Raw genomic sequence first — 18739 nt, 5'->3', positions numbered from 1 at the left:
GCAGCTTCCAGCATATATAATAGCATAATAAATCATACAGGGCTGCCTTCTGATGTATTCCAATCAACTTGGCTTGGGGGGGGGGTCACATAACTCCATACCCTCCCAACATTTCTCTGATGAAAATAGGGACATCTTAAGGAAAAGCAGGGCATTCTGAGATCAAATCAGAAACTGGGATGGCTTCTGTAAATCAGCGATGTCCCTGGAAAATAGGGGCACTTGGAGGGTCTGGAATACTAGAGTTGGGCAGGAGTCCAATCCCTTGCAATGCAGGAATGGGTGGGGGTCGGGCAGCTGTGGGCCTCCAGGCGTGGCTGGACCACTACAGTTCCCAGATTCACTTGCATTACTGAATTATTTCAAAGAGAATCAGGGCTTGGTGGCTGCATGTATGGCTATAGCCACACTCTGGAAGGACTTAAAAAGGTGCACCCCTGAATGCCTGGGTACAAGAGAGTATGGCATATTGCCCTTATAGCAGAATTGTCTCACCAGTTAAGGCCGGCAACAGGAACAAAGATAACTGTGGGAGAATGGTGGAGCTTCATTTCATTTCAAAACTCTCCAGAAATCCAAACACCAGTTCCAAAGGTTTATACCAACTTGTAGATCCTTTAATAAGAACATGTTTTACAGATGCATACTGTTATTAATTGTGATGTTTGTACAGGAATATAATGTATTTTTTTAGATCTCTGGGGAAATGAAAGATAAAAACAACAACAATAATAAGGTGACTGGAAATACAAAGAAAACTAAAAGCAGAGGAAAATACTAAAACAAGTGGGGAATCTGCAGTTCTCCAGATGTTACAGGACTACACCTCCCCTCATCCTTGACCATTAGCCATGCTGGTTGGGGCTGATGGGAGTTTGAGTACCACTATCAACATCATTAGAGTATCAGGCTCTCTATCTGTGGGCTAAAATGTTTGTTAAAAATCTGAAAAGTGCAAGTGAACAGGTAGGTCTTCATTTGGCACCCACCTCAATGTCACCAATGTACCTCTTGACATAAGAGGAGGGCACTGCACAAATGGGGGACTGACAGAGAGAATGCTGTATCCCAGGGGTCCCCAAACTACGGCCCCCGGGCCGGATGCGGCCCAATCGGCCTCCCAATCCGGCCCGCGACGACCCCTGCCGCCCGCTGCCGCCGCCCGCTCTTACAGCGCGCGGCGCGGCGACGATCTTAAAAATCGGCAAAAAATCGCTGAAAATCCTTTGTGCGCATGCGTATGGGCCTCTCCCGACCCAGAAGAGGTCATTTCCGATGCACTTCCGGGTCAGGGGAGGCCCATACGCATGCGCACAAGCGATTTTCGGCGATTTTTTTCCGACCGTGTGCGTGTGCGCATGCGCACGGGCGCGCACTCCCCCACCCTCCGGCCCGCTGCGTGCGCACTCCCCTACCCTCCGGCCCGCTGCGCGGTAAGTCTGGGGACCCCTGCTGTATCCTGTACCATCAAATGTATACTTGTTAACTTCTTGTAAAGTGTCCCGGGACTCTTTGTTGTTTCATAACAGATACTTCCACGTATGCAACAGGGAAGAAAAGAGCATTGCCAATGTGTGAGTTCATATGGGAGAGAGACCCAAGTTCCACATTTCCTTCTGGCAGAGACAAGTGGTAGCAGGAAGGCAGCACACATTCCCAGTAAGGGTTTTTTATATGCTAGCAACATGCTAGAGCTGGGGAAGCCAGTGTGGTACCCTCAGATGCTGCTGGACTCCCAGCTCCCATCAACCCCAGCTGATGGTGGGACTTGTGGTTGAGCAACTTCTGAAAATACCAGGTGAAGTCTCAGGCTATGTACACACCATCCATTTAAAGCATGTGATTTCCTCCAAAGAATCCTGGGAACTGAGCTCTTCCTCCAGATCCAGGTCTCCACCACCCAAACCACTGGGGCCCTCTCCTGGGTCAGACTGCTCCTGATGTCCCAGGTGCCTATTCCCCATCCTGCAAAGACCTTCTCAAGAGTCAGACCCCTCCAACTCTCTACTCTCCTCCTGCCCCTCCCCACCTTCTCCCTGACCTCTGTGACACTCGTGACAGCAATGTTTCCGGCATAAGGAAGGGAAAGACACCAACACAAAGCATGAGAGAAGGGAAGGAAAAGCAGGGGGTGGGGGAGCACGTAATATCATTTTATGCAGAGGAGAAAAGGATGGAGATATAGAAGGTTCTTCAACAGTAAGGGCTAGAAATATGAATCTGATGGTGGAAGAGATTATGGAAACAGTGGAAGGGATTTGTTTAAATGGCCCTAGGAGGCATACTTTTAGCATGGAACAAACCAAGTCCAAACCTCATTTTTAACACGCCTCAGAAGTAGATCCAAGAATAACGACTGATAAGTATTCTCAGTACACCTACCAGATACGTTTTCTTACATAGTTTGCAAAAAGAATAAAAACTAATGTGTTCTGTAAAGTATCCCCAATTGCCTGCTGTCCTTTTATCTTTGGGTGACCAAATGAAACGAGAGCTTAGTGATGTAAATTGCAGAGTGCTGGACCTGGACTGTGGACACACCTGAGTTCAAGTCCCTGCTCATCCATCAGTTTCGCTGAGTGACTTGCAGACTTGCCTACCTCAGAAGGTTGTGAGAGTGAAAGAGAATTGCCCCACCTATTCTACCCTGAGGCCCTTGGATGAAGCGCAGGTTACAAAGGTGGTTCCAAGTGATGATAATTTATGCATTGCTTCAGGTGATCAGAATCCTGCTGCATTCCTCTGAGCAAAGAACTCGGTATCTTTGGTGTTGACCTTTAGTCCCGCCATTGCAAGCGTAGAGACTGTCACGTCCTCAGAAGGGTGTATAGTGCTCCCCTCTGCTGATCTGGCAGAAACAGCTGAGTTAAGAAAAGTCTGAAGGAAATTCTTACTAAGATTACTAAGTCAATCTTTTTTATTAAAAAAAAGAATTACATCAATGTTTTCTAATTTGGTGAAGTTGTCCAAACCATCTCCTAAATCCTGTGTAGGAATGGACTCAGGAACTACCTCTAGTGGGCTAGGAGAGATTTTTTTTTTAAATCACATCCAGCAACCAATGTGCCCCTTGGGTTTCAGGTAGTACATGAGTAGACGACTCTAAAAAGGCTGGGACACAAATTTTCACGATGCGGTAGCTGCTATGGTGGCTCATTTACCCGAAGGAATGTATTCTATACCGTAGATTCTGGCCAAACTAAGCCTCCTCCTCTACAGTTCTATGATTCTAGTAGTTGAACTGATTCCCAGTTACCTCATACATTGCCAGTGGCAAGTGGTTTTCCTCCATGCTACTGCTATAATATGTGATTTTGTAAACTTCCTAGCCTGGGCCAATAGCAGTCTTTATCACCTGATGGATTTCATCATTCCCAGGGCCTTTTTTTCAGCTGGAACTTACCAGAACTCACTTCCAGCACCTCTCAGGTGGAAGCCATTCTAAGAGAACAAGGGTGAGTTCCGGTGCCTCTTTTTCTAGAAAAATAGCAGTTTGGTCTTTACACCAAATGGTTCCTAGATCCAGAGGTTATTGGAATTGTTGGAAGAAGCCAAACAGGTGGATCCTTCAGTGTTGCTGGTTGTGTATGGTTTGGTTTCAGACATGTAATAATAATAATAATAATAATAATAATAATAATAATAATAATAATAATGTTATTATTTATACACTGCCCACCTGGCTGGGTTTCCCTAGTCACTCTGGGCAGCTTACAGAATATACAAAACATAATAAAGCATCAAACATTAAAAACTTCCCAATACAGGGTTGCCTTCAGATGTCTTCTAAAAGTTGTATAGTTGTTTATTTCCTCGACATCTGAAGGGAGGGTGTTCCACAGGGCCACTACCGAGAAGGCCCTTTAGACCTATAGTAAACATGGATGTGTCCTGCTATATACACCAAGGATGGGGAACATGCATTTTTCCAGGTGTTCTTGGAACTCTCATCAACCTCAGCCAGTATGGCAAATGGCCAAGGAAGATGGGACTTCTAGTCCAAAAACATGTGGAGGGCAACAAGTTGCCAGACCCTGATATACAGAAATGCACACCCAGGATATACCTTTCTGGCCATGTGGTTAATTTCTGAGTTGCCCCAGGGTTTCTCAGAACACACTCTTAAAACCACTGTTTAAGAGAGAGATATAAAAATTGTTTTAATGTTGATTTTAATATCAGAATAGAATAGAATCATAGAGTTGGAAGAGACCACAAGGGCTATCCAGTCCAACCCCCTGCCAAGCAGGAAACACCATCAAAGCATTCTTGACATATGCCTGTCAAGCCTCTGCTTAAAGACCTCCAAAGAAGGAGACTCCACCACACTCCTTGGTAGCAAATTCCACTGCCGAACAGCTCTTACTGTCAGGAAGTTCTTCCTAATGTTTAGGTGGAATCTTCTTTCTTGAAATTTGAATCCATTGCTCCGTGTCCGCTTCTCTGGAGCAGCAGAAAACAATCTTTCTCCCTCCTCCATATGACATCCTTTCATATATTTGAACATGGCTATCATATCACCCCTTAACCTTCTCTTCTCCAGGCTAAACATACCCAGCTCCCTAAGCCGTTCCTCATAAGGCATCGTTTCCAGGCCTTTGACCATTTTGGTTGCCCTCTTCTGGCCACGTTCCAGCTTGTCAGTATCCTTCTTGAACTGTGGTGCCCAGAACTGGACACAGTACTCCAGGTGAGGTCTGACCAGAGCAGAATACAGAGGTACTATTACTTCCCTAGATCTAGATGCTATACTCCTATTGATGCAGCCCAGAATTGCATTGGCTTTTTTAGCTGCTGCATCACACTGCTGACTCATGTCAAGTTTGTGGTCTACCAAGACTCCTAGATCCTTTTCACATGTACTGCTCTCAAGCCAGGTGTCACCCATCCTGTATTTAAAAATGATGTATTTAAAAAATAATGGTGGGCAGAAAAGTGGCGTCTTGAAGCCAGTTCCTAACATTCCTTCATATTGCAGTGGGATCAAGAAGTAGTACAGTAGTACAGCTCCCGAACGCCTTCGGAGTCGCAATGTTCCGGCTTCCAAACGATAGACAACCGGAAGTGAGTGTTCTGGTTTTCGAACGTTATTTTGGAAGCCAAACATCCGAAGGGAGTTTCAAGGCTTCCAATTGGCTGCGGGAGCTTCCTGTAGCCAATCAGAAGCCGCGCTTTGGAAGGCGAACGTTTCGGAAGTCGAACAGACTTCTGGAACGGGTTCTGTTCGACTACCAAGGTATGACTGTACAGTACTCAGAATGGGATGATACAGGTATATGTCTTGACTCATACGTTAATTGGTCCAGCTAGGGTCCTTTAAAAATGGCCATGCACTCCTATCTCCCCCACCCCCACCCGAGTCAATAATACTTCTGCTCTTGTGGGTGTGTGGAGGTTTCTGAGGTCTTGTGTGTTCAGCTCTTTCTTATCAGGAAAAAAATCCCACATAGAAGCCAGAAAGGCTACTGAAAGTCTTCAGGTCAACTGGCTGATAAATTCAGTCTTGATGGAGCATTTGAATAAATGGATCAGTGATAGACTTTGTATTGTATTGATTTATCTAATGAGACTTATCAGGGCTGCACGTATCATAGGTGGAAAATGTGCTGTTGTGCCAAGTTCTGTTCCTAAATGACAAAAAGAAACCCCTCCCAAAACAAACTGCTCCAGATTTCATTATATTTTATGCACAAATCATTGGAATGCTTCCTTCATTTTCACCAAATGGCTTTTTAAACTCTTTCCCCCATATCAGTAACATTTGCCCAATATAAGCCTGCTGTGACCAAGTCCAGAACGACCAATTGCACCAACGAACAGACCTAGGATCAAAGTTTATTGCGCCCAATTAATTTTCCATTAATTATTGGTGTGTCAGTTATATAATTATTTTCAGGGCACTCTGCCCCACTATACATAGTTGGGTGTGTGTCTTTAAAAAAAAAAGGCAAAGGTATAATTGGTTTTGCCAGGCTATTTAAAACAAACCCTGTCCATTACTAGCCTGGGAAAGGCAAAGTTTGGTTGAAGAATTCTTATCAGCTGGAAACACTTATATATAATGAAATAGGAGTGGGAGTTTTCTTTGTTGAGGAATCTGCAGAGCGAGAAGTTAACATCATCAACATAAAATGACTAAAAAACACCTCTCACAGCCCAACTGTGAGATGGGTAAGTATTTGCATTGCTTATTATTTAGGCTGCAAGTGGAGATGAGGTTTCTGTTCTGTTGGGTAGTTTAGGTTTTTTCCTGTAGCATTCACATACCCTCCAACATTTCTCAAAATAAAATAGGGACATCCTATTCTATTCTTATTCTATTTATACCCCATCCATCTGACGGTTGCCCTAGCCTCTCTGGGGAGCTTCTGACATATATAAAAACATAATAAAACATTTAAAAACTTCCCTCTACAGATGTCTTCTAAAGGTTGTATAGTTAGTTACCTATCTCCTTGGCTCAGAGGGCTGGATAACTCCATACTCTCCAACATTTTTCCTAAGAAAATAGGGGCATCCTAAGGAAAAGCGGGACATTCCAGGATCAAATCAGAAACCAGGACTTCTGTAAATCCAGGACTGTCCCTGGAAAATAAGGACACTTGGAGGGTCTGCATTCAGATGGGTGCAATCCTGTATCTACTTTCCCCATCAAGGTCAATGGGACTTACTACTTAATAGACATGCATAGGGCTTGCGCTGTGACTCAGATGCAGCTGTTTGCTTTGATAGTCCCTTTTCCTGCATTCTCCGAAAATGTGATTTGGATTGCATGTGCTGGTCTAATTTGTGGGTGATGCAGTCTCCTTGTGGAGGGACTGGAAGTGATGGGCTTTTGGTCGTGCAAGGTAACCAAAGGCAAAGGAGAAGGAGGTGCCCACAGAAGCCAATTGTAGCAGATGCTGTTGCATCCTGAAAAACTCCCTTTTATACTCATAGCTCATGCTGTTAAAGATATAGGTACCTGAACATGAAATAACACAGCTTACTTTCTTCTCCCTCTTTCTTGTATTGTTTTTTGAACAAATATTATTTTATTTGTATAGGCTTTTAAGATGTCCCCCTCCCTCCATTTTTCCTTGTATGTGATTAATTGAAAAATTGCATTTACAAATTTGTTGCTGTTTTTATTTTAAACACTCTATCTTTCTTTGTATATCACCCACCCCTGCCAGAAGGTCTTCCTGGCCTTCTTATTCAAAGAATCTGCGATCCTGAACAGACAAGATAATTTGTTGTTTAGTCATTTAGTCGTGCCCGACTCTTCGTGACCCTATGGACCAGAGCACGCCAGGCACTCCTGTCTTCCACTGCCTCCCGCAGTTTGGTCAGACTCATGTTGGTGGCTTCGAGAACACTGTCCAACCATCTCGTCCTCTGTCGTCCCCTTCTCCTTGTGCCCTCCATCTTTCCCAACTTCAGGGTCTTTTCCAGGGAGTCTTCTCTTCTCATGAGGTGGCCAAAGTATTCAAGCCTCAGCTTCAGGATCTGTCCTTCCAGTGAGCACTCACGGCTGATTTCCTTAAGAATGGATAGGTTTGATCTTCTTGCAGTCCATGGGACTCTCAAGAGTCTAATAGCAGTCTACAAGTATTTATCTAAAGTATTTAACTGCCCTTCATTAAAAGAATCCTGTGAATTTGCAAAAAAAGAAAAAAAGAAAAAGCAGATACTGTAGATGACTTGCAGTGAGCAACTGTAAAATGCATTTTGGCAGCAATGTGTCTTGGTGATCTGGTTCCTAGCTAGGGCATCGGCTGCCGGGACATGCTGGAAAGAGAAAGTGCCCATAAAACATTTGTATAAGCAAGAAGCAAGGGCTGAAATGGCCCAGTGGCTCTGGCGAGTCTTAATTCCCTCCCTTTAATCTTAGCCCCCATACATTCATGTGACTTAATGTCTAAGGTCAACCCTCTTCAACCCTGCCCTGTATGGGTGTTTCGGTTTTTACAAAATGCTGCAAAAGACAGAATATCCAGTTAAAAGGACCATGGTAAGTAGCAGATGATGGGAAAGACCTCTGGGACACGGCAGAACTGCTGGCAGTTAAAAGGAGACAGTGCTGGGTTAGATAGACAAATATGTCTGATTTGGTTTAAAGCAACTTAGGACTGGTTCTCTTAGCTATTTTTCTTTAAAGGACTCCAGCAATGTACACATTGGTGGCTTAAAACACATCAAGGTTGTTTTCTCCTGTGTTTCAAGCTTAATCTGCATATTGCTGCACACACCTGATGTGCATTGCCTAATTTGTTTCCCTCCACCTGCACCTCCCCAACTCCTGTTCAATGAAGACGTTGTCTGCTCAAACATGCGCTATCTTCTGCACATGCCCAACTACTGCCTTAAATTTACACATCTCAGTTTAACTGTAATGTGAATGTGGCTTACGATTTCCTTTTGGATGGAAGATGGACTGAGAGAAGAAATAGCACCAAACGGCACTATTTCTCAAGCAACTGCACTCTGCATCGTTTATGTGGCTTCAAACACCAGTGGTGGGAGTGCACGGGAGCCGGAGAAATTGGTAATGTGTTTATAAATCAACAACAACCAATACCTTGTATGTAGATCTTGCTATGCTGGTGAGCCACCAAGTTTATAGATCAAATATTGCTTGCTGGTGTTGGAAAGAAGCTAGCCCTGCGGTCCTGGGCATGTGGACCACAATTCAACATGAGCTAAGTATGAATGCAGCGCCTATCAATTAATTAATTTCTACTGCGTTCAGTGCAACTTACACTCCAACAAGTGAGTGTCAGGTTGCAATTTTACAGAGCAATTGTGTCCTCCCTTTAGGGCTGGCAAAAGGAATAATAAAATCATAGTTGGAAGGTACCCCAGGGGTCATCTAGTCCAACCCCCTGCAATGCAGGAATCTCAGCTAAAGCATCCATGACAGATGGTTTTAAAAACCTCTGTTTAAAACCTCCAAGGAAGGAGAGTCCACCTCCGGGGAGACTGCTCCACTGTCAAGCAGCTCTTACTGTCAGAAAGATTTTCCTGATGTTTAGTTGGAATCTTCTTTCTTGCAACTTGAAGCCATTGCTTAGGGTCCTAGTCTCCAGAGCAGAAGAAAACAAGCTTGTTCCCTCTTCCGTGTAACAGCCCTTGAGGTATTTGAAGATGGCTATCATATCTCGTGTCTCTTCCTTTCCAGGCTAAACATGCCCAGCTCCTTCAAGCGCTCCTCATAAGGCTTAGTTTCCATACCCTTGATCATCTTCGTCTTCCTCCTCTGCACATGTTCCAGCTTGTCAACATCCTTCTTAAATTGTGGTGCCCAGCACTGGACACAGTATCCCGGGTGTGGTACTGTTACTCCCCTTGATCTGGACACTATACTTTTGTTGATGCAGCCTGGAATAGCATTAGCTTTTTTATCTGCTGCGTCACACTGTTGACTCATGTTCAGCTTGACCCCGAGATCCTTTTCACATGTACTGCTAGTATAAGATAGGTGTCCCCTATCTTGTCTTTGTGCATCTGGTTCTTCCTGCCTAAGTGCAGCACCTTACATTTGTCCCTAATGAAATTCATTTTGCTAGCTTGGGCCCAGTTCTCCAATCTGTTAAGGTCATTTTGAATTCTGATTCTGTCTTCTGCCGCATTGGCTAGCCCTCCCAGTTTGGCGAGAGTCACAACATTCATTGTATGCTCAGCATTGGAGGGGGAAAGGTAGAAAATTGCAAAGAGAGACAGAAAAAAAGGCAGACAAACCTCCTGAGTCTCTTTGATCAGTGCCCATCAATCTGGGAGTACTGTATGGTAATAAGTAGCAGCTATTGCAACATCCGCATGCCAGCATATATGCACAAAATCAGGGGTCAGCAACCTTTTTCAGCCGTGGGCCTCAGACCATGTGGTGGGCAGGATTATTTTGGGGTGTGTGTGAACGAATTTCCTATGCCCCACAAATAACCCAGAGATGTATTTTAAATAAAAGGACACATTCTACTCATGTAAAAACATGCTGATTCCCGGACCGTCCGCGGGTCGCATTTAGAAGGCGATTGGGCCGGATTCGGCCCCCGGGCCTTAGGTTGCCTACCCCTGCACAAGATGTTGTGAAAATGGGGCAGTGGGGGGGACTGTAGAAAAATAATGGGCATGCTCAGTAGGAGTGGGCGAGGAGGTACTGAGTATCTGTAGAACATCCTGGGTGGCAGGAAAGCACTCTGACATTTATATATCTTGTTTATGTATTTAATAAAATTTATACACCGCTGGATTGTAAAAAGCAAACAAAACCTCAAAGCGGTTTACAAAAAGGAAAAAGGAAAATGTACAACTCTTGTTTAAACCGTGCAAAAGTTAAAATAGCAATTCAGATTAGAATTGTCTCGGCTTTTCGAAGCACCTGAGCAGGCGCCGAAAAGAGTGCAGGCGCCGCGCTGGCGCGGACTACTCTACCCTTTCCTAGCTCTGCGCGCCGCGGGTGCGCCGGGAGTTGCCTTCTCTCCCCGCCCCGCCTCTCGGCTGCACGGCGAGCCAATGAGGGAATCGGGGCCCGGCGGAGGGCGGGGCCAAGGCTCCTGATGGAGCTGAGCCATGGAGCGAGGAAGCGGCGGCGACTGGAGGCGCCTGTGCCGGCGAAGGTAAGGGGTGGGGGGCGGCTAAGTTGGGGCGCGGGGCGACCTGGCATGCATGCAGTTGTTGAAAGAGGGGGGCTCATTTCAGCAGCGGGGAGAGGTGGGCTTCGTTGTATGGCGAGGGCGTCGAGGTTTCCACACGTGTAACCTTCTGCTGCGTCTTGATATTCCAGGGGTCAAGCCGGTCGTGGGGAAGAGACAAGGGGGGGGGGAATAAGATTACTTAGCCTAGTTGCGCAGCCCAATGTTTGGAGGAGGCGCCGTTTTTATTATGGAAAAAAAAGAGAGCCTCAGTTGATGTTTTATTTTATTTTATTTTCCTCCCACCCCAGGGTGGTTTTCTAAATAAATGGCTAGGATATCAGCCGAGCCACCAAACATGCTTTAGAGGAAGACCCAGGGGACTGGCCTTGTCTGAACGTGGTTTTCAAAGGAAGAGGTTTAATTCTTGCTGAGTCTCCTTACTTTGCATTCAACTTTGGAGTGTCTTTTGAAATGCTTTGCCGTCGGAAGCTGCCATGCATTTCGGGGAAGCAGCCTCGCCGCCGTCGCTCCTCGCTTGCTGCTGGTGGCCTCCTCCATTTGCTTCCAAATCATTTGCACAACTCTGCCCTTGCTCTCTTCCAGAAAACTGTAGGCTTTGGATGAAACGCGGCATGTTTTTTCTGGGGGTTTGCTCTGAAAACAGGAACTTTCCTGCTATCCAAACATCTCAGGCGCCTGGTTTGGGGGGGGGGGTGGAAGGTTGCTGATAGGATAGTAGGGTTGTATTTTCACCTGGGTCGTTATCGCAAGTGAAATCAGTGGAGGAAGGGAAAGCAGAGCGAAGAGGAGCATCTCTTTCCAAACCAAACAGAGTTGCAAGTCAGCGTGACCGGAGGGCATGTTCCTTTCCAGTTCTAAGTGGCCTGATCCTTTCCACCCCTTCCTCTCCTTCCCCCAGCGGATACTCCTAGAGATGGTATAGTATTCTTGAATACACCAAGCCTTGCCTGGTAGTCCATCCCAGGTTTTTATTCTGGTCTGGGAAGGCAGAGGGCACTCTGGGAAAAGCAAAGAGACAGCGGAGTGACTCTTGTTTAGCATGTGACATTTACAACCCAGTCTAAAGCATGTTTGCTTGGACTTTACAAGGCCAGTTGATTTCAGTGGGGTTTTATTTCGAGGTAAGTGCGTTTAGAATGGAAGCCTAAACGGTTTCAACACTTTAAGCAACAAGGCTGTGCCTTATTTCTAGGCCTCCAGGTGTGCAGGACTCTCTCCAAAATATCCATATACAGAATAAAGGAGCAGTGTACTTTTGAATGCCACATGCCAGGGAGAAACAGGCAAGAGTCATAATTTTTGTACATTGCCTGTGATTTCCCCAGGGGTGTGTGGCTAGCTAGTCCATGTTGGAAACAGAAATATTGGGCTAGATCAGGATTTCCCCAACTTGGGTTTCCAGCTGATTTTGGACTACGATTCCCACCATCCCTGACCACTGGTCCTGCTAGCTAGGGGTGATGGGAATTGTAGTCCAACAACATCTGCAGACCCAAGTTTGGGAAATCCTGAGTCGCTAGATTAACCGTTGGTCTGACCTAGGAGGGAGCCTGTGTGTTGTGAGCCACAAATCTGCCCATTTCAGTGTTTTCTTTTCCATCTGGGCCTTGATATCCTTTTTTTTTTTTAAAGTAATGCTTCATTGAATAGGAACTAAAAACTAATCCCAGTGCATGTACTATATTTTCTTCTCTTCCCCAGTTACCATCTTGCAAAATGCTTGTGTGAGAAGGTTACTCAGATTTTCTAGCAAATAACTTGAATGCCATCCTTACAGCAAGGATTGCATTATCGCATTGCCAATACAAACAGAGAATTGTTTTTGAATAGTTACCACAGAGTCTTCCAAACTTGGGTCTCCACCTGTTTTTGGACTACAACTCCCACTGGTCCTGGTAGCTAGAGATGATGGGAGTTGTAGTCCAAAAACAGCTAGAAACCCAAGTTTGGGAAACACTGAGCTACTGCCACAAAGACACAGGCCAGCCATTATTATTGACACAGTTCAGTTAATATTGACACGGGTCAGTCACTTATTTTTAAATCAATGGGATTTTGTTGTTTCTGGCAATATAGTATAAATAAGTTGGCCAGACATATGTTGTCCTGAGGAATAATCAGGCACAGTCTAAAACTGGGTGAGTGAACAGGATGTGATTCATCAACAGCACCACTGCTGAGTTTTGTTCTTAAACTCAGACTTGCCGGTGAAGACTGGTAGATGCCAGGCTTCATGATGCACTGTGTCTCTTGTGACACAGACAGTGAAAAAGGACTTTTCACAAAAGCTTGCTCAGATAAAGGCCCTCTAGTTTAACAGCATTCCTTTGTTTTCAGTGCTGCTCTTAAATACCTGTTGGTCCCATGCAAGGAAGAGTCCAAATTAGCAGGAACTAAAAGCAGTCTGTTGCATTTACTTCGAGGCAAATAATTGAAAGGATGGAGTAGTAAGGTTCAGATTTTAGGTCTGCATTAATCGCTAAACTGTTACACCGTATACATATGTATTCTCTCATACTTGACCCAGGTGGCGCTGTGGGTTAAACCACAGAGCCTAGTGCTTGCTGATCAGAAGGTCGGCGGTTCGAATCCCTGTGACGGGATGAGCTCCTGTTGTTTGGTCCCTGATCCTGTCAACCTAGCAGTTTGAAAGCACGTCAAAATGCAAGTAGATAAATAGGAACCGCTACAGCGGGAAGGTAAACGGCGTTTCCATGTGCTGCTCTGGTTTGCCAGAAGCGGCTTTGTCATGCTGGCCACATGACCTAGAAGCTATACGCCGGCTCCCTCGGCCAATAATGCGAGATGAGCGCGCAACCCCAGAGTCGGTCACGACTGGACCTAATGGTCAGGGGTCCCTTTACCTTTTTAAGGTTGAAAGCTTGACCCCACTTACCTGGGAGTAAGTCCCATTAAATTCAATGCAAAGTCTTTCTGAGTAGACATACCGGCTTTCACTGTTTCTTGATCTGCAAAACTATATTTCTTCTCCCTTGCTGGGGGAAGCTGGAGTCAGTCCTAATTCCAAATCAGTTGCACTTTTGGATCAAAAAGTGGGGAGAAGCGGTTGAATTCAGATGGTATGTTGTAGAAAAGGGGCTGATCCTTGTTCAAACTGGCATAAGTGCCAGTGACTCTAACAGATATGGCTTTCCTCTCTCCTCCTTTATCTCTTTTCATCAGACTGTTTCCGTGGTTTGACTTGAGAATATTCTGCCCTTTTTCCAGTAAACTTGGGGAGGTGTACATTCTGATACACAGAGATATAGATACGCACAAATACTTTACAGTTAACGCCAAAGTAGGCTTCCCAGCGGTTCACAAAACCAGTTACATAAACGATACAAAACCAGTTACATAAACATTTAAAATAATTAAAGCCGTAATTAAAGTACACAATAAAAAAACCCATTAAAATAGCACAGCAGTTAAAACAGGTGACTAGTGGAGAGATGAAGGGAGCACCTGGGTAAAGAGGCTAGCCCCTTGTATGCTCACAGCGGTCGTGTCACAGAGGTTGACCAAAGCCATTGCACTTTAGGTATTGTATATTACATGTGTGTGTAGTAGGTCACATAGTACCATTCTCTTTAAAAAGCCACCTCTGGAAAAAGAAGCATTGGACTGGTGCTTACCCCTGCCTGCTATTTCCCCACTTCAAGTTTCTCCTGAAGTTAAAAGCCCCCCCCCCTTGCATGGCATCATTTTGAAGTTGGATGACAACCTGAACAGGACTTGCCTCCTCTTTGCTAGTAGTTTCAGCAAAGCACAAACTGCTTGCAAATGTACGCCAAAGTGATGGCGGTCACACCTTGCCTGCCCCATACCTAATGCCACATAAAATGTAGGGGGACAGGTGTGTGTGTCTTGGCAGAAATGCCTTTGTGGGTCACATTAGTCCCTCTTCTAGGCCTAACTACACCCATGGGCCTTTAGAGTTTCATCGCACCAGCTGCTTTTTGCTTTCCTGTTGTCATCATTGACTCAAATGAGTATTTGTGCATAAGGTATAATTAGCTGCTGGGTAAGAATTGCTTAGCCATGAAACTTCCTGGGTGGTATGCGGTTTGAACAGGTACCTGCAGTCTTGTCATCTGAGCCAGCCAAAGACATCCTGCTGTCTGAGGCAAAGGAAGATGACCACCTCCTCCCAGTTGGATGTATAAAAGCCGGCCAGTTGAAATATTAGTCATTGAGCATCTCCTGCTACTGGGTCCAAGGGAACCAGTAAGGGCTTTGAAATGGTTTAATGCTTCCACCAGGGAAACTATAAAAGCATGTACAGTGGTGCCTCGCAAGACGAAAGTAATTCATTCCGCAAAGTCGCTTCGTCTTGCAATAATTTTGTCTTCCGAAGCGCGGTTTGCCGCGGCAAAAAAAAAACTGCCGAGAAACTTCGTCTTGTGAAGCGCAGCAGCCATAGAAAACTTCGTCTTGTGAGTCACAAAAACATTGCGAAACGCTTTCGTCTTGCGAGTTTTTCGTTGCGCGAGCCATTCATCTTGCGAGGTACCACTGTACATGACTCACTGTTGGGTTGTATCCAGGGCTGTGCATAGTCTGAGTGGAACAGACCTCTGCATGCAGAAATGAAGCTTCACTTTCCTCCCCACTCTGCAGCTTAGCACGCACCCCCAAAATCTGCTACAAGGGTCACCCAATCCAGCTTGTTGTCAAAGGGTTTGCCTGAGCTCCCCCAGCAGGAATACTGGATGTGAACCATTTTGAACTCTGTGGTTGGACTTATCCTCTCCTGTTTGTTTCTTTCCATATTAGCAACCACCTCTTTCTCTGTGCTGCCAGGAAGCCCATTTTCTCCCTTGCTGTCCCTTACAAGGCCAGCTGCTGAAATAAGGCAAGGATTGGGCATTCAGTTCAATCCATGTGTGCCCTGTGTTTTGCGGTTCTTTTGAACAAGGCGAGCCTGAAGCGTATCGCGTATGTGAGTTAGAGAAATCAACTTGAAATCAAGTTGCTGGAGAGAGCTTGAACTTGCACTCTGCTGCTCCTCCCTATGTGCATCCTTGTTCTTCATTTTCAATTGTAGTGCGTAGCCGGGAAGGGTGTCATAGTTCTGCAGCAGCGCACATGCCTTGCCTGCCCTTCAAGGCTCTCCCATTAAAAGAATTTTGCTAGCGGGGCTGCCAAAGACCTCATTGGAGAGCCATTGCCTGTCACCTGAGAGTGCTAGGCTAGTTTGCCTCCACATAAGGTGACTTCACGTGTTGTGTGCATGTCCAAGTTGGTGACACTCCATGCAGCTGCACATCCTTTGCACGCACACAGAGGAACCTCTCGGACGTGCCCCTTTGCACACCTTGCTGCCGAAAGTCAGATGCAGCAGATTTAAAGGATAGTAAACTTCCAGACACCTTTGCTGCCCATAATTTTCCTCTTCTAGACTTGAACCCAGCTTTATAGGAGGATTATAGAAGAGCAGAGAGGCAATTGTGCCAGCAAAATGTGTGATATGGCACGTCGCAGAGAGGGTGCCGCTTGCGCATGTTCCTTGCTAGGGCACAAGCCTACAGTACTGAGTATTGTGTACAGTTCTTGTCCCACCTATAAAAAAGATCTTGTAGAGATGGAAAAGGTGCAGGAAAGCACATCCAAATTTATTAGGGGGCTGGAGCGACGACTCTATGAAGGAAGGTTACAAAACATGGGACTTTTTAGCTTAGAAAAATGGGTGGTGTGGTAGAGATGTCTCTATCCCATAACTTGGGGTTGTGCAGTGGAATTAATTGGCAGGAAGTTCAGGACACGCGAACGGAAGTCACTCATACACACGACGTGCAGTTAATTTATAGAATTCACTGTCGTGAGATGTGGAAATGTCTGCCGACTTCCATGGCTTGAATTAGAGGATTGGCTCGTTCATGGAGGACAAGTCCATATCGGTCATTATTAGCCGTAAAACAGAAGTGCCTGTTCCAGTAGGGTTGCTTCTACATTCTGAAATGGAGGTGTGATTTGAAATCACTGGGCATCTCTTGTTCCCTATAGCTAGGGGAATCTGCTTACTGCAAGCTGAAAGCTCCAGCTGTGCCCCTGGGGGAAATGCTCCAAGTAGTAGAGCATGCTGTTTAATCAAGCCGAAGACCTGGGTTGAATGAGGGCACATTTCCTTTCTGACTTGTTGGAATGCACTGGTTCTAGCCTTCAGAGGAAGTGCTTTCAAACTCAGTCTATCTGTCCTTCTGAAAGAGAGTGTCCTGCTTTTGCATCCTTATTATTCGTTGGGAAGATTCTTTGGGAGAAATGTGGGAACCACAAGCCCAGTCTTCCCCAATTTGGTGCTCTTAGGATTTCAGTTACCACCAGCATCAGTCAGTTGAAGAAGCTTACTATCCCACTTAAACTTTCTGATAATTCAGAATGGGACAATTCTGGCAGGATGCTTAAGCATATCCGTACAATGGCTTCAGCTAAACAAATATTATCTGTATTGTATTGTGGAGGTGAACCCGATTGTAAAATATTTTAATCGTAATGGAACACTCCACAAACAGACTAGGATTCTGTTGGCTTTTGCTCTCAAGCTGCTTGCTAATCCATATTTCTGTATAACAAGTTTTTTCATGTATTTTTTCCTTGAAGTGAAAGCAGTGCTAAAATTGACTTAGTTCTGACTCCTGCCACCCACATCTGCTTCTCTGCAATTAGTGCTCCTGATTCATATTTTACAAAATGAGCAGCCATTTAAGTATTCAAAATGATATTTGCCTTGGTTAGTTTCCCTTCTGACTTGCTTAGAGCTTCCTAGGACCGGCTGACAAATTACCACAAGTCCTTTGTATGCCTGCCTTCTACAGCTGCCTTTCCCAGCCTTTTATCTCTTGTATTCCTTGTCCTTCCCTCTACTTGTTCCCCTCGTTGAGCATAACATATATTTACAAACTTTACGCATTTAGTCTGACCACAGAGTTTTCAGCTTCCCTAGGGCAGAACTTCAAGGTTGTGGGAAGTGGTGCAGAATATTCGTATGCTAAGAAGCAGTTTTGAAAAATGTCACAGTGATAGGACCAGCCGATAGAACCTGAAGCTGGGATGAGGAGCCTGTGGCCCTCCAGATGTTGGTGGACTCCAACTCGTATCATTCTCAGACAGCATAGCCCAAACATCCCCAAACTGCGGCCCTCCAGATGTTTTGGCCTACAACTCCCATGATCCCTAGCTAACAGGACCAGTGGTTGGGAAGATGGTCCAAAACATCTGGATGGACAAGGTTTGGGGATGTCTGGCATAGCCTGTAGTCAGGGGTGTTGGGCAATGCATTCTGGCAACATCTGGAGGGCCAAAGATTCCTAATCCCTGAAGGAGACAACTAGCATTGAAAAGGGATGGTCTGCGCTCTCCATTAAACCCTCCTTATCTCAAGCCTGCACCCTTGTTAGACTGAGAGTAGTAAACTGCCATATCAAAGTTCTGGCTCAAGCGACCTCCTTTGTGAGAGGCATGAGAGAGTTCAGTGTTTATTAGGAAAGAAAGGGCTTGTTTGTTCTGGGGGAAGATTAAAAGAACAAACTATTTCAGACACATCTTGGAGGAGCTGTCTCTGCTATATAGACTGAACTGCAATTGGACTTTGGTATCACTGAAAGCTGCCTGCTCCTGCTAGGGGGCATGTGGAACTGCAGGCCGAAACTCTGGAACTTTGTAGGTTCCCCTTAAGGCTTGTTGTTTTCTTGCATTTATATCCCACCTTTTTCTCCAAGGATCTTAAGGGGACATACATGGTTCTCCCTCTGCTCATTTAATCCCAAACAACAACCCTGTGAGGTAGGATAGGCTGAGAGGCAGTGACTGGCCCGAGGTCACCCAGCAAGCTTCATGGCCAAGTGGGGATTCAAAGCTAGGCCTCCCAAGTCCTAGTCTGACACTAACCACAGCACCACACTGGCAAAGAGACACTCTTCTGCCAGTTTTGGCAGAACCAAACTTGCCTACCCCGAGGAAAAATGCTAATTACAGTGGACCCTCTGGTTATGAATTTAATTAGTTTTGAGAGTCCATGCGCACCCCGAAAAATCCGTAACCACGCGGCACAATAGAGCGCTTCTGCACATGTTTGAGCGGCGAAACCTGGAAGAATACGCTTC

At 45.4% G+C, this 18739-nt stretch overlaps 1 protein-coding gene across 2 annotated transcripts in view; it reads left to right on the top strand.

Annotated features, from left to right (window-relative positions):
- The first annotated feature begins 10504 nt into the window (after positions 1-10504).
- Positions 10505-18739, top strand: part of SLC11A2 (solute carrier family 11 member 2) — a 61136-nt gene continuing 52901 nt past the window's right edge. The window contains exon 1 of one of the 2 annotated variants that reach the window (XM_035103090.2): positions 10505-10598. The gene's annotated coding sequence lies outside the window, so the exon portion shown is untranslated. Of the gene's footprint in view, positions 10599-10821; positions 11759-18739 lie in introns of those variants that run through there. The other variant, XM_035103098.2, reaches the window with a different exon arrangement.

The sequence above is a fragment of the Zootoca vivipara genome, chromosome 2 (assembly GCF_963506605.1).
Source record: "Zootoca vivipara chromosome 2, rZooViv1.1, whole genome shotgun sequence".
Classification (NCBI taxonomy): domain Eukaryota; kingdom Metazoa; phylum Chordata; class Lepidosauria; order Squamata; family Lacertidae; genus Zootoca; species Zootoca vivipara.
Note: the sequence above shows the minus strand (reverse complement) of the source record. Positions and strands in the feature narration are given on the sequence as shown.